This window comes from Cavia porcellus, unplaced genomic scaffold, assembly GCF_034190915.1.
Source record: "Cavia porcellus strain 051 isolate PalLab524CR breed Dunkin Hartley unplaced genomic scaffold, mCavPor4.1 scaffold_19, whole genome shotgun sequence".
In the NCBI taxonomy this organism is placed as follows: domain Eukaryota; kingdom Metazoa; phylum Chordata; class Mammalia; order Rodentia; family Caviidae; genus Cavia; species Cavia porcellus.
The window spans coordinates 15,697,052-15,719,957 of record NW_026947502.1 but is presented as its reverse complement, the minus strand read 5'-3'; the positions used below and the strand labels follow the sequence as shown (position 1 = coordinate 15,719,957).

At 39.3% G+C, this 22,906-nt stretch overlaps 1 protein-coding gene and 1 long non-coding RNA gene across 3 annotated transcripts in view; one reads left to right on the top strand and one right to left on the bottom strand.

Annotated features, from left to right (window-relative positions):
* The window catches only part of Atp10b (ATPase phospholipid transporting 10B (putative)), a 306,922-nt gene that overhangs the window by 171,571 nt on the left and 112,445 nt on the right, over positions 1-22,906 (top strand). The window lies entirely within an intron of this gene.
* LOC134471604 (uncharacterized) overlaps positions 16,652-22,906 on the bottom strand; it is a 155,093-nt gene continuing 148,838 nt past the window's right edge. The window contains exon 4 of the long non-coding RNA XR_010041082.1: positions 16,652-17,381. This is a non-coding gene — a long non-coding RNA (uncharacterized LOC134471604). The remainder of the gene's footprint in view (positions 17,382-22,906) is intronic.

The following is a 22,906-nucleotide window of genomic DNA, read 5'->3' as shown; positions in this document are numbered from 1 at the left end:
TTCTGTTTTCATATTTAGATCTTAAGTCTATTTTGATTGAAATTTAATGTGCAGTGAGAAATATGAGTCTAGGTTTAACCTTTTGTGGAAAGCCAATTTTTCTAGAACCACTTATCAAAAAAGCTGTCTTTCTTCCAGTGGAAGTGTTTGGCTCCTTTGTCAAAAATAAGGTGACTAAGTGTGTTTAGAGTTGTTTCTGCATCTTCTATTCTGTGCTAGTAATACTTGTCTTTTTTTTTTTTTTTTTTTTTTTTTTTTTTGCCAGTACGATGCTGTTTTTATCACTGTAGATTTGTAGTCAAATCAAGGATTGTGATGCCTCCTGCCTTACCCTTATTGCCCAGAATTGCTTTTGCTATTTTAGGTCTCTTCTAATTCCATATGAATTTCAGAATTTTTTTTCTCAAGTTTTGTGAGGTATGCAGTTGGTGTTTTGCTTGAGATGGAATTAAATATATATGACAGTTTTGAAAGTATGGTCATTTTTACTATATTGATTCTTCCTATTCAAGAACAGAGGCTATCTTTCCATTTTCTGATATTCTCTTCAATCTCCTTTCTCAGAGTAATGTAGTTTTCAGTGTATAGGACTTTTACTTCCTTTGTTAGATTGATTCCTAAGTATTTCATTTTTCTTGATCCTATTGTGAATGGTATTTCCCTAATTTCTCTCTGTGTGTTATTTGTGTATAGAATGCTATTGATTTTTGAATGCTGACTTTGTATCCTGCTGTACTACCAAATTTGGTTATTAAATCTAGATGTCTTCTGATGGAGCTTTGGGGGTTTTCTGTGTAGACTATCATATCATCAGCAAATAGTGATACTTTAATTTTTTCCTTTCTTAGTCATATTCCTTTTCTTTCTTTCTTTCTCTGCTCTGGCTAATGTTTCCAGAACTTTATTGAACAGGAGCAGTGATAGTGGACATCCATATCTTATTCCTAATTTTAGAATAAAAGGTTCTGTTTTTGACCATTTAATGTGATGCTATCTGTTGAGTTATCATTGATGGCTCTTATCAGACTGAGACAAAGACCTTCTATTCCAATTTCCTGTGGGATTTTTATCATGAATAGATGTTGGACTTTGTCAAATGCTTTTTCTGCATCTATTGAGATGGTCATGTGGCTTTTGCACAGACTTTGTTTCCCTCCTGGCATCACTGTGTGTCAACACGCACTGAGCACTTCCAACCAAAGAAACTCGATCAGACCTTGTTCACCTGTATTTTCACTGGGGCTTTGCCACGTAAGCACAGTTCAGTGTTCCCATAGCTGGTCTCAGACTTCAGCCTCTCTGGAGGTTGATTTGATACCATGTGACCTAAAGTCTCAACCCTAAATCACATTGTTAGACTATCTGGCAAGACCTTACACACCTAGCTAAATAAAAACAAAGACATTCTCAGACATAAAATTCCAGATTAATTAGTCTGAGATTAATCCCCAGAAGCAAAAAACTAACCTTCTTTGGACAAAGTTAAATTCACTGCCATATACAGCATACCACAGAACTCTTCCTGACCTTTATCCTCACGTCAACAAAGCATTCACTTTGGAGTCACAGGCCTGGGTAGATTCTGCTTTTAATACCTGGGTAGTTTCAGCTAGTGAGATGTGACTCTAAATCTTAGTTTTCTTCTTTGGAAAATGCAGAGATGTGTCTATCCCTTGCAGTATTTGTAAGAATCATTGTTCATGTTTCCAATATAGTTAATACAATGCTCACATGTAATAATAATACCCTTTCCTATTATTTAGTTCCTCCCCCTCCTTTCCTCTTCCTCTCTCCCTCCCTCCTTCTCTCCCCACCTCTTCTCACTCTCCTTTCCAATCTTCCATCTTTTCTCAGGACAGGAGGCTGTTACCTCATTTGCTGTGAATAACAAAAATGTCAAATTATAGAGAACCAAATTCTTGCAGTGCCCTTGGGATACCCTACCCCGTAGAGATAGCAACTGATAGTATCTGTTTAAGAAAGCTGACTTTTTCGGGCTGAAATAAATGGGACTAACACTTTGTAATAACTTAGCTCCACTCTGGGTCTGGTGTAAATTGAAGATGAAAATGTGTTTTCCAAAAATACCCAGGCTGTTGCTGATATCTGGGCCTGTCTCACCTTAGGTTACACAGCAGTCTTGTTCAGGCTTCTCTTGTTGGCTCATGTGGCTGGGCTCACATGTCACAAAGCTTTCCAGAGTAGAGCCCTTTGCCCTCCCCTGGTTTAAGCAAACAGTGCATGTACTACACAGATGAAGACGAAGCCACCCTAGAGTAGCACTGGCCATGTTATGAAGCAAAGTCAGTGGAGCCACAAAACTGGCACCACCTCATGGTTAGCCTTCTGGGCCACCCACTGGCTCTCCTGCTACTGCCAGGAATTGTCCTGTGGTTTGGAGAAAGGCAGCCCTTCCCCAGACCCATATTTCATGCTTGTGAGTATGCTTTCTCTCTCCACACTATCTTTTCCTACTTCCATGTTCCTCCCTTGACTATACAGCTCATTCTTTACTGAACTATAATAATGGAGAATAAGCAAAAGCAGAATTCCTGGCTCAGTTTCAGTTTTGAGATTATTAAAAGTCTGAGGTTTTACCCTCTACTTCCCTTCACCCCTTGGCAGAAATGCGCTTTCACAATGGTCAGTAACAATAGGCCTGAGAATCTTGTAGTAAGCCACGGTGTAGGACAGACAGTTACTGCTGGGTAAGAATAATTAAACACTCATGCACTGCCCTTAAGCAGCCTGAAAATAGAGAGAGTCATTTCCACAAAGTCACAGACATTCTTAGCGAGCAAAGCAGATAATCTGCAGACTGAACCAAAATAAGAGCAAGCAAACATTTTTCTTTCCATATATTGAGATGACTTTATACCTGTGCTCTCATATTTAGCTTCAAATTACACATCTATAATCATTCTTCTTCTTCCATGTATTTTATAGCCATTTTTTCTTTATCTCCTAACATTGTTTTTTTAGTATTGAGATTTTTATTGTCAATGTAGAAGACTGGTTTTCTTCCTTAAAATTAATTCAAACAGATATTCATTAAGTGTCTTTTACTTGCAAGGAATTAGTCCAGGCATTGTGGACAACAAAATGAACAGCAGACAGAAATTCTATGTGCTTTCATTTATACTTTTATTGTGAAAAATAAGCAATGTAGAGACAAAAAATTAGTTAAAAAATACTTATCAGATGTTAATAAATGCTTTAAAGGAAAACACTGAAAGAAGACAAAGATTGTTTGAGTAGAAAGTGCTAATAGTTTTTAAAATGGCAATCAAGAAATCCATCTTGGAAAAGAGCAAGAACTAGAGGAGGTTCCTTAGGAAGGCTTGTGCATATCAAGACAGCAGCGACTCCAAATTTGAAGGTGTTGAGATGATATATGAGTAATGTACACATAGAACAATTAGGAGGCCACCTGGCTGGGGCAGACTGAGCAGGAGGAAAGGAGGACTTAGAAGATGGTCAGAGAAGGAAGGGGGCAGGACATGTAGGGTTTTTAGTAATAACTGCAAGGTCACAAAAGAATGCAAGTTTGCAAAAGAATTACGGTTACTTTTACTCTTCACATACAGGAAGCCACTGCAGGGTGTTGAGTAGAGTCAAGAAATAACTTGATTTTTGTTTCTGAAAATGATTATAGCTCCTTTTTTTGAGAATAGACTTTAAGGAGGAAAGGTAGAAATGCAGGCAGCTAAGAGTTTGCAATAAGCCAGGTGAGAGATAATAGTGGCTTGGATCATAAGAGCACCTATCCATGGAAGTGAGAAGTGGTCAGATGAGACAGACAGTCAGACAGATTTATTTTTGTTGATCGATTGTATACATTTGGGCATAGCATGTAAAAAAGAAGAGTGATGCCAAAGTTTTTGACCAACAACTAGAAGGGTCGAATTGCCATGGCCATTTAAGGACAAATTAAGCTTCACCTCTCATCTGCAAAGTAGAGAAAATAACCAAAATGATAAAGTTGTTGTGAAAGCTAAATAAACACAAGCAGAATGGTTAGACTTCTTCCTGGCATGTAAAAAGCATTTATGAATTACTATTGTCACCCTTCTCTCGCTGCTTACTTTCTGCAGAGAATTATACACAGTCTGGTATGATTATATTTATTCTTCTTCATGCTCTCCAACATAATATAGGCTTCCTGAAGGCCGGACCCTTGTCCATCACGGTCATGCTGTTTCATCAGCTTCCATAACAGTGTTTTAACTACCATATATGCCTGATGAAACTTCATGAGTAGAAACATGAAAAGACATAAAACCCAGGTCAGGTTGCCTGAATTTTCCATGACAGCTCTCTTGACATATGTACCACTTGCTTCATCTCTCCATCCTTTTGACTGGGGAAAGTTGATCACTGCCACTTGTCCACTGGGAAAAATCCTTATGTGCTGTGCTTCCAGTGAAGGAAATTCCAGCCACATGCAGACATCAGTGAGAGCTGTAAGACTCCACATAGAGCAGTGGAGCCAGCTCCCTCAGAAGCTGAAATCAATGAATGCATCTGGTTGTGCTTTAATGAGCAGCACTCCTGCCCCGCTTCCATCTCCTGGCTGTGCTGTCAAGGTGTCACACGTCTCCAGGCTGGCTTTCCATCCCAAGATGGTTTAGCTTGCCATGCATGGCTGGAGCAGGCAGGAAAAGGGCATGAAGCCAATTAGATTGAAATGGAACCTAGTCTTTGGAGGCCCTTGTCAGGGTGAGGAGTATTAGATGTTCTCCAAGATGACAGATGCCTCTTTATTTGGGCTGATCTCAGGAGTTAAAGGTCATTTGTAAATAAGATTTGCTCCATTTGGTAAGGCAAGTCCTGTTCTCAGTGCCTTATTACTATTTTTTTAATCCCAGAACCTTTTTTTCCTGTGTTTTGACATGCTTACAGTCAGCAAAAAGGTCATTTGGTCAGAAATGAATATTTTAAATCCTTTTGAGCAGCTGAGAAGCAATCAAGTTCGTAAAGATACTGATGACTAGTTGACACAGTGCTGAACAACACAGTGGGAAGGAAAAAGCAGAATAAATGGTACGATGAACAGATGAGTTTTTAGCTAGAAATAAATAAAGTCTATCATTTTACCATTATGTTGTTGATCTAATTAGTATAGGTAATATTACATGGAATGTAACTTCAAGGAAATAATATCCTAATCTGCATAACAATTTTTAATCCAAATTAGAGAATTTTTAATCCAGATTGGTAGACTCATAACTGTCTTAATGTGATTATTTGCATGTAGTTAATTTACAAAGAGAGCACTTACTACCTATGGGACAGTAATTATTTCAGTATTTTAACATGCTATTTCATAAGTCTCACAGCCTAAGAGAGGGATGTTAATGTTACGTGTATGCAAGGAAGATGTCTGAGATTTTCAGTGGTTAAATAGGACTCACAACTACTAAGTGGCAGTGGTGAGATTTACAAACAGGTAGTATATATCTAACTGTACACAAAATCGCATAATAGGTCAAAAGGGGGGCCTGGGTTGGAGGGGTACTTGTTTTTGTTTGGTTGGAGTGTTATTTGGTGGGTTGCTTGGATTTTTGTTTCTATCTTAGAAAAGAGGGATTTTGAAAAAGCCCAAGATCATCTTAAAGAATGTACGAGCCAAGATAATAGTTGGTAAACAATGGTAAGGAACTGGAATCATTAGGAGTCTTTGCGACCACCTACTTGGTGACTTCACAGTTCTCTGTTTTCTCTGCAAAACTCTACACTCAGCCCATCATGCTAGTGAGCTCACTAGGCCCAGTTTTTTTGGTTTCTTTCTTCTGGTTGTCACATTTACCTCTCATTATCTGTTTCACATGCAAATGTGACTTTACAGATAATAAAGACTAGCCTAAAAATTTTAAAGTTTAATTTTAGAAACTTTCCTGGAAATCTTGAGCATTGCACCTCACCTTTCCAAGTTCTTCTTCATTCCACGTTCCTTCATATGTGCCCATGGCAATGGACCTGGGCCAGTTGCAGACAAAACAGTATGCTTTGGTTGCTGGAGATCTAGCAGAACCCATTTAACACCTTGGAACTTTATTCTTCCCCTTGATAAGCATCAATGTTATAAATCAGGTCAATATCACCATGACTCACTTTAGATATTTGTTATTCAGGAAGTATTAACATCCCATAAAGACTGAGCCATACTGTCCATGAATCCTCAGGTGTCCTTAAGTATCCTGTTTAAGTGTCCTGCCCTTTTATTCACACAGAGCAATATGAGTGCAATCTCCAATCTATGAAGGCCGTTTAGCAACTTTTCACACTTAAGGTATGTTTTAATCATAAACTGCATAAAGACAGATACAACTGCACACACACACACTTCTCAACAGCCCCAATTTACATTTACAACTGGCCTACTGCAACAGCTCTCATGCCAGTTCTCAGCTGAGTAGACTTGCACAAACACAGCATAGTCAACAATAAAAGCCCTGGGCTGAGTCATCCGGTGGAATAGCTTTTAACTATACAGCTTTGTGAGCAGACGTGCAAATCATGTGCTTCGTCACCACAGCCACTGTGTGGACCACGGCAACAATTCTCAATCAAAAAACTAAGAACGGATGTTCCTGGAGAAGAGCTATGAATAGAGAAAAGCAGCCAGGGATGAATCTTCCAGAGCTGACATTGTTGAAGTAAGAGGCCAGTAATTTGCAAAGAGTATTTTATGTCACAAAACCGAGTTCAAGAATTCTTGGTCAAAGTCTGATTGCAGAGGCAGCCAGGCATATTGACTCATAAGAAAAGTTTTAAGAGAGTTGACTTTAATTTGAATTCTGTTCAGAGGACCCTGGAGTGAAGAAGAGTGCTTAAGAAGCTTGTTAGAGACAGATTTTGCAGGAAAGGAAACCGGTGTTTTCATTTCAAACTTCACTGCACTGAGATATGTAAAACTTCTTTAAAAAGAAAGAAAAAATTAGAATGCAGACTTTTTATTCAGTGTTTGGTTCTTGCTCCTTAGTAAATGTTTGCCAAAGCAGGTATTGAGGGGAGTATTTTCTCTTCATTTATTTTCATGATTAGTATTAGTGTTTCATGATTAGTGTTAGTATTTTATCTTATAAAGAGTTTCCATAAGCATAATACCAATTCTTAACAACACACCATTGGGAAATAAGGGCTTATATTACAACCTCTAGATTTACCAACAGGAAACAATTAGGTGAGGCATTGCAGCTCAAGTGCATTCAGACTATAAGGTCAGCTGTGCCTTGGGAGAAGTTATAGGACATTCCAGAATCTTTTCTCAAGGAGAAATGCAATTTCTTTACTACCATATCTTGATGCTGCAACTCATAATGTGAAAGCAAAAAGGCTAGTGACCACAGTAGCTGTAAAAGTTTTGGGGTTATTCCAGAATCATAGGGTTTGGGCCCCAAGAGACCTTTTTATAAATACTAATGGGGCTCTTTATGATTCAATCTCTGGGAAATTAGTTCTCCTTTAGGGATTGGATCTCTTAGTTGTAAAATTATAATAATACTTACTATGCAAGGAAATGATACATTAAAAAAAAAACTTCTCAATAGTTCCTCACCCTTGGATGAAGTAAAGACTCATAGTTATTTTATTTTTGATCATGAGAATAATGAAATTTTTGTTAGAAGGCTGAGATCATTTCACAAATTACATCACTTTACAAATGGATCACTAGGATGCCCAACCAGTAGCCCATTGTTAGAAACCCCTGTTTTTATTTGGTAATTCCTTGTAGTCAACTCAGCCACTGACTAAGAAGCACTACCATGGGCACAGTACTGGGCAAAAAATATAAATACAAACTGCTTTGGTTTTCGCCCTTTGTATTTATTGTGCTCAGCATGCTGCTCCCGTCCACAGACCTCCACCGAGCCTCCAGTCTACTGAGTCTATTTTACTCATCTGTTCCTTCATCTCTTTACTCATCAAACATTTAAGTTCCTACTATGTGCCAGCCCTGAGGTAGAGTTTGAATCAGTCACAGTCCACATCCTCAAGGAGAAGGGCAATCAAAGTATGCATGGTGCAGGAAGACAGGGACAAAGTTCAGAGAGAAACGACACTAGGAGTCTCCATGCACAAAAACTACTCCTGGCCAATATTTGCACTGTAGGTGCCTCACTGCTTCCTACCCCACCCAAACAAGACCACGAACAAAACTTGGAAGCCCTCCTAATTCCTTCAGGTTAGAGATCAATTCCTCCCTCTGAACAGTTAGGCCCTCAATTATGTTCACTTTCATCTTAGCCTGGCCCTATGTGGCTCTCTTAAATGAAGATGTCATTGGCACATGGTAAACCCATCCTGTTTTTCCATTCCATACCCAATACTCACATTTTCCCTTGTATCTTGTTTCAGGTCCATACTGGAAAGCACTTGCTAGAAGTTCCGGCAGGGAATGGGGCAGGGTACATTGGCTGAACCTGACATCTGCTCTTGTAGTGTTACAGGGTAGCATGGTGGTTTGAAGTCCAGATTAAAGTTAGAAAGGTGTGGATACAACCTGGACTGTGAGATCTGAGCAAAGATATTTAACCTCTCTGAGCCCTAGTCGCTTCCTATTTGTCACTTGTTATTGCTGTTATTATATAGTTCAGCCCAATCCTAAATAACACAACATCAATCTTTGTGTATCTCCTTCTTAACTGAAGTTTTTTTGGGCCAACATTATATTTTATTGCTCATCATTTCTGTTTGTTTCATGAGGCAAACGTATTTTAAGCACCAACTCTGCAGTTAGCTGGGTGGTTTATGATTTAAGTCTACCACCGACAACCATGAGATATTTGCATAATGACTTAAACTTCACTGTACCCTATTTTGCTTACCTACAAGATGCAGGTGATAACAGTACTCCTATTATGAGGTTATCTTTAGAACTCTAAGAGTTAATATCCACATGAAAAGTACAGTACTTGCAGTAGTACCTACAGCAAAATAATGACGCTTAACAACACCTCTTAATCATTTTGCCTTGTATTCATAATAAAATAGTTTGTTTTTAACTGCCAGGTAATGTTCCATTTTATGAATATTCTACAACTTATACTGCTGTTGAATACCATTTAAATTATCTCTAATTCTTACTAAATGATGACACAATAAATACTTCTTCTTGTGCACACATGTGCGAGCTTCTCCAGAATGTATCCTAGAAGTGGAAGAAAAGGACGAAGAGCATGTGCTTCCACCCTGGCTTCATAATGCTCAGCTGCATTCAAAGCTAGTCACAGCCATTTACATAGGAAAGTGCCTTTTGCAGCTCATGTTGCACAAATCCCTATTAGACACTCTTTGCCAATCTGATGAGGTAACAACATACTACTATTATCCTGATGACTAGCAAAGCTGGTAATAACTTCATAGATTTGGATCCATTCGGGTTTCCTGTTCTATGGACAACCTGCTCCTATTCCCTATGTCCTACTGAGCTACTTACACTTTTCTCAGTGTTACCAACATCTCCTCCCAATGTGATTTGGCTTTTCGTGTTGTTTAGGACACAGAATTAGTATGATTGCTTGTGCAGAATAATGGATTTCATTATGGCAGATTCATATGTGCAGATAACAGGGATCACTTCCTCTACCCATCATTCCATTGGCCCCTCCTCCCCGCCATGTCACATTTTAGGATGGTCATCACATGTAATAGATTTTGATCTTATCACTTCTCCCTACTACCCTGCCTTATAACTCCTCTTCCTCCCTTTTATTCCTTTCCTTTATTCTAAAATATATTCTTCCTTTATTGTGTTTTTTTAGATTTTACATAATACGAAGCAGAATATTTGTCTGTGAATCTGGCTTATATCACTCAGTGTGATGATCTACAGATCTATCCATTTTTCTGAAAGTAACACAATTTCATTCTGTGTTATGACTGAGTATATAGACAAATTTGCTTTCCTTATCCACTCATCTGGTGATGAGTGCCTAGACCAGATCCATATTTTGGCTACTGTGAATTGTGTGGGAGGAAAGATGGATATAAAGATATCCCTATACATGGTGACTTTGATTCCTTTGGATATATACCAAGGAGGGGTATAGCGGGATCAAATAGTAGCTCTTTAATTCTGAGGGGAAACCATCATTATGAAGACCACAGTGGCCGTACTAATGGCCATTCCCATCAGCAGTGTAGAAGGCCCCCTATTCCCACCACGTTAGCCAACCTTGGCAACAGTATTTGTTTTCTGTTTTGTTTTTGAGACAGAGTCTTGACTTGTACCTCAGGCTGGCTTTCAACTCACTATGTCTCCCAAGCTGGCCTTGAACTCACATCAGTCCTCCTTCTTCAGCCTTCAGAGTGCTGGGATTACAGACAGATGCCACCACACTCAGCTATTTTTGTATTCTTGATAATAGCCATTCTGATCAGGGTGAGTGGACTCTAAGGGTATTTTTAATTTGTATTTCCTAAATGGTTACAAACATTGAACATTTTTTCATATACCTCAAGTCCACAAATGTTTCTGTTTGTGAACAATTCGGTTCACAACCAGAAGCATTTAGTACAATTTTGCTTCCATTCACAAACTCTGCATGGGATGATAAACATACCACAGTCATCTTCTCCACACAAACATGAGCACAGCCATTATGCCCAGAACTGTAGAACAAAGTAAGTTCACGAACCAAGGTACCACTGTATATATTAGACATTTGTGCTTTTCTTTTCAGTAAGTGTCTGTTCAAATCTTTTGCCCATTTATTCATTGGGCTATTTGATTGGGGGAGAGTTAAGCTTTTTAAATTATTTGTAAATTTCAGATATTAATCCTTTATCAGAAGAGTAACTGGCAAATACTTTTCTCCCATTCTATAGGCTGTCTCTTCATTTTGTTGTCTTCCTTGGCGTGCAGAAGCTGTTTAGTCTGATATGGTTCCATTTCTTGACCACTGTCATTATTCCTGTGCTATTGGTGTCCTGTTCAGGACACAGCAATTTTCCTGTCATCATATGTACCAATATTTACTCAAATTATTGATATCAGTCCCTTTAAAGTTTCTTCCCTGCATCAAGATTATAAGAATATTCTCCACCAACTGTGTTATCTTTCCCCTCCCACGACACAAGTATTTTTTTAATGACCTGGACTACTTACATGAGATGAAGTAGAAACCATTTGATGCTGCTGCTGTCATGGTTATATTAGTCATCAGTGAGCTCAACATTTTTAGTGAATAGTCCATGTGTCTGTACTGACTAGCAAGGGCATACTTGTTGCTTGTCAAGCCCCTGTACGTACTGCAGTCTGCCACCCTGTCCTCTGGGCTGTTCCATGGGTTTGTGTGCTATCCTGGTGCCAATACACACTGTCTGAGCCTCAGTCTTTCAGGAGTCTTTAATCTATGAGATAATTCAAGAACTTTGGTTTGTTGGCATCATTCAGATAAATCAAAACATAGTTAGAATGACTATCGTCCAAGCAAGACAGCACTGTCAGCACCACCTATATCTTTTTCAGTGCCAGAAAAAGGCAGAAGGGAAGAGTTGACCTAAACCAAATGTGTCCCCCTCATCTCAGTGTACCCCCTATGATATTTCAGACTCCAAAACCCATACTCCATTCCCGCCACCCCTACAGACTGCCCTTTCTGATCCTGTGCCCAGCAGGCCCCCAGCACCCATTGCTGGACGCCAAAATTATTTGTCTTACTAATGGCCCAAAAGAAAGACAAGTTGCCTGGATGCCTGGATACTGATGAAGCACTTGTGACAGAAAGTATTATATTGGAGATGTAAAAGGTCACCAAACCACCACATACACAACCCTAAAGAATCAGAAATTTGAAAATAAATTATGCACCCACCAGACAGGCTGTTATTTTCTTGGCTCTTTCATGAAAGGATAGAGTGAAACTACTAGGAGGGGGTTTAGCTACCTACACATGTTGATTTTTTTATCTCGATTTCTTACATCAGAAAAACAAGCCAGAGTGCCCCAGAGAGAATGCTAATTTCATTGTATAAATCAAGCAGCAAAACCCCAGAACCCCCTAAAAATGCTCAAACGGTTGGCAGGCCCCTGGGTACCATGCCATGTCAGTGGGTGAGCTTCTGCAGCCTTAATTAGAATGCAGTCAGATGGGAACATAAAAAGCAGTGCCCAGTGGTTTTTCTAGATATCCAGACTCTCTAGCCAACAGCTGAGGCTTACTGAAGAGGGGAAAATTAAGCCCCTGAGACCGTGTTCCAAAGGGGTGCATTTCCCAGAGGCGTGTGCAGGCCCAAGCCCCATTAGGCAGCGCAGGCAGGGGAGCCTCCAGGGTTGATGGATTCCTCACCGTTCTGCTTCTCCGTCTCCACAAGCCTCTGCCATGGAAGCCAGAGGAGAATTTCAGCTGTTGTTTCCCTGCTTTCTTCCTGTTTTTTTTTTTTTTCATGTCTTTTCTTTCTTCTGCTCTGTGTTTGCGATTTCATCAAAGAATAGTTTTAATCATATTCTCCTTTTTAATCTTAGAGATGCTCTTCCAGTGGTTTCATAAGATTAGGATGGTGGCAAGTGAAGGAACTCTCTGTTTATCTTTGAAACATTTCTATAAAGCTAAAATTACTCTAAAATTAAAAGGTTATTTTAAAACAAATCCACCAGAGGAGTTTCAGATGTCTTAGGCTGCAGCAACAAACACGGTGAAATTCTGGCTCGTGTGGAAGCAAAAAAATAAAGAGCCAAGTTGTTCTGTCTGAGAATAAGGGGACTGATTTTAATTCTGTTAACTATCTTTGTGACCTTATGCCAGCTATCTACTCCTCTCTTCATTTTTATTGCTTATCATTACAAGTTATTATACATGTTACATATAATTTAATTGCATACTATTATACTTACTATCCCAGAAGAACAATTAGATCACTCTGTATATGAAAAAAATTCATGTGTATCCACAGCTACACCTTCTAAACCAGTTTTGTCATGCCTGAAAATTCAGCATACACAAGTTTACTTCTTTCAGATCTTGCAGTTGACCTAGACAATTTCAGTTCCAGTTTAGGCAAATGTCAGGTCATTTCTAAGAAAATGGGGAATTAAAGGACTGGGGATAACTAAAGATGGCATACAGGAAATGGAAGATAAGAAATCTCAAAGGCCTATGGACTGTGATCCTAGGTCTGCTAGAGGGGCCACTCTGGGGCTGAGAGCCAAGGGGCAATCTTGTGACAACTTCTCTGACCAGACATTCTGGTGAACACAAGTGAAGGATTTACAAACCTGGAATTTGGGAAAGGCGGTTCAGAACCCCCCCCCCCCATATTTATGTCTCTAAAATCCAGTTGCTTATAGTTTCTGAGATCCAAGAAGCCAGAAGTCAAAAGCTTAGAATTAGAACATCAGAATAATTTTCCTTTAATGCTTTATAATAAATTTCAGCTACATGCACAGTTAATCTCAAGGTTGTGTCAGAAGCCACAAGGATTAAAAACTTCTAGGGAGGAGACCCTAAGTGCAATCACATCATCCATATTGTTATGGAAATGAATTAAATGCCTTTGCACTGATGCTCTCTTGATTGTTTCATTTAAATGCTTTTCATTAAATTACTTCCAAAATTCAGTGCCAAGAAAAGATTTCCATGAATTCGGAAGTTCTTCAAGCACAAATAACTTCTCAAGGGGAATATTCAGGAACTTCACTCCTGAGCTAGGAAGAACCATGATAACACAGCCCAGCCTCCCTCAAGAGATTACTGAGGGGCAAAGTACGATAATAAGGATAAAGTTTTTTGAAAGTTTTAAAACACTGATTACAAAGTACTATGTTTTGGAGCACTCTTTGGTAGTAGTTCCTGACTGTAGGAAGGAACTGTAAAGTAATGACTGTCCCCAAGAGGCACTGAGCTCCCCAAGAGCTCTGGTGGCCCCAGGAGGCATTAGGACATAATGAGAAGAAGTAAGGGTAGAAGCTTTTTACTTAGATAAGTGCATAGCTCAATACCGAGAACTAGCAGAGCAGAAGACAGAAACACAGTAATCTAGGAATCAAGAAAGTCTTCCGGGAGGAGGCAACATCTATGTTTGAAAAGATGACCAGACATTAATAAATCATTTGGTGGGATGGGTTGCAGAGTTACAGAGTGATGATGGTGATAGTGTCACCGTGAGAGGGAAAGAGGAAAGCAAACTGAAAGAAATGAAAGAAGAGAAACCAAAGATGAGGCTGGGGAACGGTGCCGGATGTAGGACACGGAGGGAGAAAGAGTTGTAAATTATGTTAGTTTTATTCTTTATCATTTCGGAGGGAAACTGGAAGCCAAGAAAGGGTTTTAAGGAGAGTGATGGTGTGAATAGATCTATAGCTAAGTAGCATTTTTCTGACTTCCTTGGTGTTATGGATTAAGAATTTGTGGTCCGATCTTGTTTTGACTGATTAGACTCTGTTCCATTCTGTGCGATAGTAGCAAGCCTGAAGGTATAGGCAACTAATTTGAAGGCAATAAGATTCACAAAGATGCCCATTCTGGTTTGACTATTGTCTCCTTTAGAAGTCCTGTAATGTTCACAATGCCTAAGTTTTATTGGTCTTGTTCTCCACTGTTTTGTCCAACTTTATAATATCTAATGAGATAGACAATTCTTTTTAAGGAAACAAGAGACAACGTTGATAACCATTGTTAATAACCTTGTACTCTGTTCTACATCATGTGCTATGTCTATCCTTGGTTTTGACTTACAGCTTTGTTTTGCCATATTTGACTTTATTCTCTCCCCCCCCAAAAAAGTAATAAGAACTAAGGAGTAATAAAATCCAAAATGTGTAAATTTTTGTTGTAAAAAAGAGAGGGAGGAAAAAAAAAAAGAGCTCTAACGGATATAACAGCAAGTGTGTTTAGGGGTGTTAAATAGCTGACTATATTAATGTTTTTGGATCATTGAACACAGCTGTTTGCAGTCTCTCTGTTTGAATGTCTACTTTGTATTCTTTGATACTGTCATTTGAGCAACTATTTCCAAGATGATAATATGTAATCTATTAACAGGTGATTTCTTACTGTTATGTTTTTTTTTTGTAGTTCTGTATTATGTGTAACCTTACACTGCTTTGTTTTGTTTTGTGTTTTTCTCTTTTTCCTCTTAAATAAAAAATAAAAAATAAAAAAAAAAAAAAAGAATTTGTGGTCAACTTAATGCCAGCTGGATTACATCAGCATGGCATTGAGCGAAGATGCTCCACCTGAGGAAAGTTGCTAGGATAAATGGGTGGAGAAGAAGGGAGGTGCTGAGGGTTGAGGCGTTAAGGAGGCATTGTGGGTTCTCCTACGAGTTGCTGTCTGAGCTGTTGGTTCTCCTGGAGAAGCTTTGGTCTTCACATTGAGCACTGCTTCCTGGCTCCGAAGGGGAAGACATGTGTTGCTTGGTCTCCAGGATGAACTCATCACACTGCTTCCTGGCACATACCCGACTGTGCTTGTCTTCAGAGGAGCTTGGGGGGCCTCCTTGTCGCTGAGAATGGCAGTGGTGCCTTTCAGGACAGCCCTGGTCTTTGTTGTGAGTGTGACTTCTCGGCTCCAGCATAGAACCCTCATCCCACTAGCACAGCTCCTTCATCCTGCTGGCATAGACTTTTTGGCTTCCACCACTGATCCTTGGGTCTTCCCAGCACAGATTTGTAAAAGAGGAGTCCTTGTGGGCTCTGGACCTCCAGTTGGACTCGTGGGAGGCATTGTCCTGAGGTCTGGGTTTTTATCTGGACTCATGTGGGACATTGCTGTGGGATTTAGGCTCTTGACTAAATAATCTATGTCTTTGGTGTTGTGGATAGATTTCCTGCATTTTCTTGTGTTAACTCCTGATGACCATTATAAAAATAATATTATAAACTCCATGTCCTGATCCTAATTGTTCTCTGTGCACAACCCCTGACTACAACACTTGGTATCTAGCTCCCATGACCTGGACAAAGTTCCTCCCAAATTTCCCAATCCAGTCCCTTCTCTGCCTGCCCCTCCTTGTTCTTTCCTAGATGTGTTGTCAGCCTGTAGCATGGTACCGTGTGTGTTCTGTACTTCAGGGGAGTAAACTCAGCCAGTAGTGTACTGTTATCTTTTAATTGCTTTCAACCCTACAGACTGTAAACAAGTTTTTCTTCACCTTTCCACTCAGCTCTGATTTATTCAGCTTCTCTGAGCAATGCATTTACTTTTAATTAAACACAACTTAATTATTTTGTCAGTAAAACAAAATCGATAAAACAACTTTTAAGTGAAATCACACTTCTGCCTGGAGGGATATTAGAAATAAAATTATGCATCTCGTTTTACCTGTCTCTTACAAAGACAAGATGGCTTTGCATTGCCTATTCCCCAGATCTTTTACTTTTCACTGGGAGGATAACTGGGGAAATCAAGCTTAGACAAGAGGGAAGAAAATGAGGAGTTCAGATTTCAGTGGAGAGAAAATACATGAGTATGTGAGGTAGCATTTCTCCAGGTTGCTGTGTGGCACCTTCACTTGACACCATGACTATAGGAAGTGGCTATAACATGAGTTTCCTACTTATATCTTGACAACCCCTGGTGCTTGCATTCAATTTTCCATTGATAGCCTATCCTGTCACGGATACAGGGGAAACTCCCAACCTACTATGTCGGGTATGAGTTTATGTTCTCTAAAATCTAAGAATGAATCTTAGGAACAATGGAGATTAAGAATAGAATATATTTATTGACAGAAAGAAAGTTTCTGTCTGAGAGAGGGACAGGAGGGTCCCAAGCACATTGCCAGGGACTCTGTCTTCTCTAGGGACCTTTGCAGAGTAAAATCATGGGGTGAGATGCGTAAAAGGTGGGAAAAACTGGGAACTCACAAGGCAGATGGGCTTAAGGTGGGATAAAACTACAGTTAACCAATAAGATTAATTGTTCAGGTAAAATTGATTGCATTGGGGACAACTAAGGCAGAGTCACGTAAAAAGTAGGCATTCTTATGGAGCAGTAACTCTTCTCTAGGGGAGTGGGATGGTGAGACCTGACTTCCTCAGGGTGATAAAGATCTATTTAGAATACCAGTTCTTAGGATATGGATGAATTTGCTTGATCTTTTATCTTGAGGGAGGCCTGGGCCACAGCAGGAGGTGTCTGTTTCCCCAACAGCTGCACAGTTTCTGGGCTTCTGCACTGGCTCCTTTGAGGACCTAGCCCTGTCTCACTGCCTATAACATTTGTAGCTAATTCAGCTGCCTGTAACATTCCCCTCTGAAGAAATAACCCGAACTGCTCTGAGTGGGTAATGGGCGATGACCGATCTGGCTTCCTCATGCTGAAGAGCGTCGTAGTGGTTGAATGACAGTCAGATGTACTTCTGCCAAGATCCTGGCTAGAGGCCCTTGGTAGACACCAGTCATTGTCATCCTGGGTAAGCGCACAGCTTTAAGTCTGGAGGAGACAAAGCCAAAGAAAGAGTTAAGTATGTGTGGGCCAAAGAATAAAATCAACAAGATAGGGCCAGGGATTTAACTCAGTGGCATAAGCGCCTGTCTGGCAAGTATAAAGTTGTGAGTTCAATCCCTGGTACCAAAAATAAAATAAAATAAAATCAACAAGATAATCATGAGTATAGTTAACAAAGATTTTTAGCATAAGGAACTGGAATTAATTTCTACAAGGACAAAATCTGACATGTCATTAATTTACCATCTAATATTTTGAACAGTTATTAAGATATTAGCAGAAAGATCAGGAATGTACACACATCTAGTTTCTACAATTGCACAAGTACTTCGCTGTGCTGCTGTTAGAATATCTGATGCCATCTGATTTTAGAGGATGGTCTATCCTATTAATTTTATTTTTTATTTAGGGGAGAGACCAGTTACTTTGTCACATTTAAGATCATGAGTATAATTAAGGCCTCAGTATACATTTTATGACTCTCTCTGGTCAAGATCTGGTGGATACCAGTAAAAGAAATCTAAAAGGAATCTAGCATATTTGTTATTGGTCTTATCTGTATGATGTCTTAGGGTTTGGCACATTTAGGCAACAATTTTTAATCAAAGCATATAAAATCAAAGTTTGTATACAAAGGCATACATAAAGCATGAGTAATAGTAGTGGCACTTAAGTTTAGAAACTGTTTCTAAATTATGACAATTATAACCCATTAGGTTCTTTTATTGATGAAGTCTGACATTGCCATAAAAAATGTTTTAGCTTTAGTTATAATTATCTCTAAACTTGATTAACTTATAGAAACAGATTAATACTTTATTTTGACAAGTGGAGCTCTGTTTAAGTTTTTACATATGAACAACAATATGTACTATATTTGTAAAAATCAGTCTCAGTATCATTTTGATTAGTTGGCAACTTGGATACATATTTATGTACTATAGTATTTAGACAAGATAAAATCTCTCCAGGATTGGAGTTGGGCTTTTAGGCATAACTAAAAGAAATGAGTGAATAGAAAGTTATCCCAGTTACAGTTTAAGTAACCTGTATTTTGCTGATTGAATTGAGGTTCAGTGTCTGGAAGGAAGACCTGAGTTGAGAAGGACAGAGACAAGTGCCAATGTCCAGCAACTGGCTGATGTTTACCTGTTGTTATGATTCCTCTGGCTCCTCTGTGGAGATGGCAGTCTCGCCAGGGGAGGAGATGAGTGCCCTGATGCCCTTTAGTCCTACTGGACCATCTGATAGGATGGGTTTGAACCCTGGGCCTTGGCTTCAGAGGGCAGTCTGACCTCCAGTGGTTACCTTTGCAGTTAGGACATGGCTTGGGGGGCCTCTTACTGCAGCCCCTCTTAAAATGGCCTGGCTTGTGACAGTGATGGCAGGTAGCTGTCACCTTTGGGAGTTCTTGGAACCCCAAGAATCAGACTTAAGGCCTGTGTTTTTAAGGCCACAATAAAAGCAGCCTTTTTTTGTCTCTTTGTTTTCTCTTTGGTTTTTCTCCCTGTCCTAATTATAGAATACTAAGAAGGCATTTTTACTAAAGCATCAAGTGAACTATCTGAAACAAAGGCTATCTTTTGTAGCTTTTTTCAAATGGCTGGAGTTGACCGGACAATAAAATGTCTTTAAGTAGAATCTGTCCCTCTATTGAATCTATGGATCTATGGACATATGTTTTATTAGTGCCTCTGATAAAAAATCTAAGAAGTTAGATGGGTTTTCATCTTTTTCCTGAGAAACAGCTGACAATTTAACTAGAAGGCTTGATTTTTGTCCTTCCTACATCTTGGAGAATACACACTTGAAAACGTCTCCTGTTCCAATCTCCTGTCTTGTTGTCAGGCCACTTGGGGTCTTGGGTGGGAATGGGTGGTTCCTCTGGCTGTCTATCTTCTGACGTTCTAAAGGTAACAATATAATATTTATCTCCAAATGCAATAGCAGCTTGTAATGCTGCCTGTCTCTCACTAGAAGTCAATGTTTGATTTGAGAGTAACATTACATCTTTCGCTCTAGCTCATAGGTCTGAGTAAATCTTCTAAAGACATCAGTGTACTTATCAGGGTCATCTGAAAATTCTCCTAGTTCTAGTTTAATTTGCTTTAAGTCACTGAGAAAAAAGAGACCTATGAACGGGAGTGGTCTCATAAGAATTATAATTATACCTGAAGCATGGAAAAGAATTATGTTTTAATGCAAAAAAGTTTGAACATGCAACAGTTCTAACCATTTTTCCTCTTTCTAGTTGGAAAAGAATGTCATATTTAGTAATTCCCTCTGTATTCCATTTTGGCTCTAGGGGGTAGGTAGGCCAGGCACTCCTACAGAGAAGTACCAATTGGTTCTTTTTCAATGTGGAAGGGTTGAACATCTTCCAGTGCTTAAGAATGCATTCCAAAGGAGTAAGGGGCTTTGGCCTTGTGTTGCCCATGTCTGTAATTCAAAAGGCAAGGCATAAGGGTATGAAACCTTTTTTGTACCAAGAATCAACCTCAGCAACTTTTGCTGAGCTATGAATGATACTGAGCTATCTAGCTATGCAAAAAAGGAAATAAATAAGGTGTTTTTTTGGGTTGAAACTGCTCCAGGGCAAGTGAATGTCCTCTGGAGAGCCTGGAATATAGATTCGGTTAACCTATCCTCCCTGAGTCTGAGTTGCAATCTTATCTTCCCAGATAGCTGGTGAGCTCTGTTTACATAAGGAGTGCTTAAAGAAGGAAGCATAATTCTGTAATAAATCATTTAGTTTACTGGAAGAGAGCATACTTTAAAAGGTCAGTTGAAAGTAGAGTGATTCTCGGGTTGTAAAGTAACTCCTCTTCTACAGATAGGTAAAACAATTGACTGGAGGAGCTTTGCCCCGTGCACTAGGGCAAAGGAGTCTCCAAGAAGCTTGTCTCCCATTTAATTAGCTAGGTAACTTTTCCTAGTAACAGGACAAGGCTCACAAGTTAAATAATCTAGCAATCACATTTTACAAGGCTTTTAGGCACATCGAAAATAAAAGGCTATTTACTTTTAATTAACATATGTAAGGAGCAAATGTAAATCCTTCCCAGCTGGAAAGTTTCTTTTGAAATGTAAAAAGCTGTTGCAGGGTGCCTTAGCCTAATTTTGAGAGAGGTAGTCTAACTGCTTGAAAAGTTTAGGGAACATCATTAGTGTACTAGCAGAAAGACCTAAATAAATAAGTAAGAGTTTTCTGGGGTTGGGAAGCCAGTGCCCACTGAGGAAACCTTGGCTGTGTTGGCCATGACCCATCAGTAGTTCTCAGTTTGCAAAGGCACCACACAACCAGGGGTCAGTGTCCAGAAAGGAGCCCAGCTGTCTGTCTGGTTAACACTCCGTTAACTCCATTGGCTACTGGCTTCAATGGGGATTTACCCAACAGATGCTGGGGAAATCTGTCCTCTGCTTTTAGGAGTCATAGCTGTTGTAACTACTGATTGTCAGTTCTATAAGGGATTGTTAAAAGCCAGAGCAAGATCATTACCTAGTGTTCTATAAATTTACAGTACAGGTTTTAAAGTCCACAATTTGAAAGATTGGAGGATCTCCTTATTCTAAATTTGTTTTGATCCCAAATGTGTGCTGCTTTGAGGGAGAGCGTCTTCCATTGTCATGTGGAAGCTCGTTCTCCCCATCCGGTCTCAGGATCGATCTCTGGAAAAAAAAAAAAAAAATAGTGGAGAACATTAAGCCAGAATGTGGCTGTTATGTATGTTCTCCTGGATGGCACAATTTTGAAATGTCATCTGACCCCAGACACCGTGTATGTGTCCTTCATCTAAGATGACTTCCCTGTCTTCAACATTAGCAAATGCTCATTTTCTATGAGCTTAACTTGAAAAGATTGGAATAATCTAGAGTTCTTTCTAATTTCACATGCCTCTAAAAGGAGAGTACAAAGTTAGAAAAGAGTAGAGGTAAAGTCATAGGAAGGAAACAAGCAGCACAGGCTTGACATTTCCTCTAGAGTTCAGAGGAGAATCAGAGCCAGTCTGCCTCAATGAAACCTGTCCCCCAGGTCTTGAAGAATGGCCACCAGCCTAGTGCTTTTTAAATGGTGGAAGGAGTCCTGTGTGTTATGATAGGCAGGCATATTTTCTAAATCTGAGCTAGATTTCATTTAAGAGAACCATTTTACAGACATTTACATTAAAGTCTGCTAGGGATGTTCCATTATTCTTTCTTGTGCTATTTTCTAAGTACAGTCAAGCAAGGGGTACCAGTAACTCTAGCAACTAATTTAAATTCAACATGTACAACAAAATAATAAAAATATACCATTAAAGAAATAGCATAACTATAATTTTCCCATGTTTAGATTTATCATTTTTTAACAAAACTATATAAGAGAGAAAGCAATTATAAACAATGGGGAAACACAGAACAAAATTTAAAACATGAAGTTTGTTACCTAAATAACCCCCAGTCCAGAGTCTATGAAACAAAAGCAAACTCTTACCTCCATCCAATGATCTCAGTGGAAGACCACCAAATGATATAGGGGAATGAAACTCCCGACCTACTATGTCAGGTATGAATTTGTGTTCTCTAATATCAAAGAATAAATTATAAGAACAATAGAGGTTAAGAATAGAATGTATTGAGAGAGACAGACAGACAGACGGATTTCCAAGTGGGTTGCCAGGGACTCTGTCTTTTCTAGGGACTTTTTAAAACCATGGGGTAAAAAGGATGTAAGGGGGGTGGGGACTGGGACAAACATCTTAACTATGGTTAACCAATAAGATTAACTGTTCAGGTAAAACTGATTGCAATGGGGACAAATGGGGGAAGCCAGTCACATAGAAAGCAGGCATTCTTATGGAGTAGTGACTCTTCTTTAGGGGCTTGGATGGTGACTCCTGACTTCCTCGAGGTGATAGGGAACTATTTAGAATATCAGTCCTTAGGATATGGATGCATTTATTTGATGTTTTATCTTGAGGTCTAGCCCATAGCAGGAGGTGTCTCTCTCCCTAACAGTTGCAAGGTATGTGGGTTTGATGGGACCCACTCCTGTATCACTCCCTATAATATTTGTAGCTAACTCGGCTGCCTGTAACATTACCTTTTTGTCTAGAGAGAGATATGCAATCTCTCCAATCTTTTCTTTTTTTGTACTGGGAATTCAAACCAGTGCTTCCTCACAGAGCTATATCCCTATCCCTTTTTTATTTTGAGACAAGGTCTCTTTAAGCCACTAAACTTCCCCAACTTGGTTCATATACAATCCTCCTGCCTCAGATTCCCAGAGTGCTGAGATTCTAGACGTGCACCACCACTTTGGGCTTCTCTGACCATTTCATTAAATCAAGATCTCTGTATCATGATTCTCCCACTCTCCACCTCACCAAGGAACCTGCTTACTTCTAGGCCCCTTGCACGGTACCAAACACACAGAGTCCAAAATTATTCTTCTTCTGATCCAAGAAATCACAACATCCATTTGACACTGATAATAATTTCAGTATTCATAGATTGAGAAAATATACGGT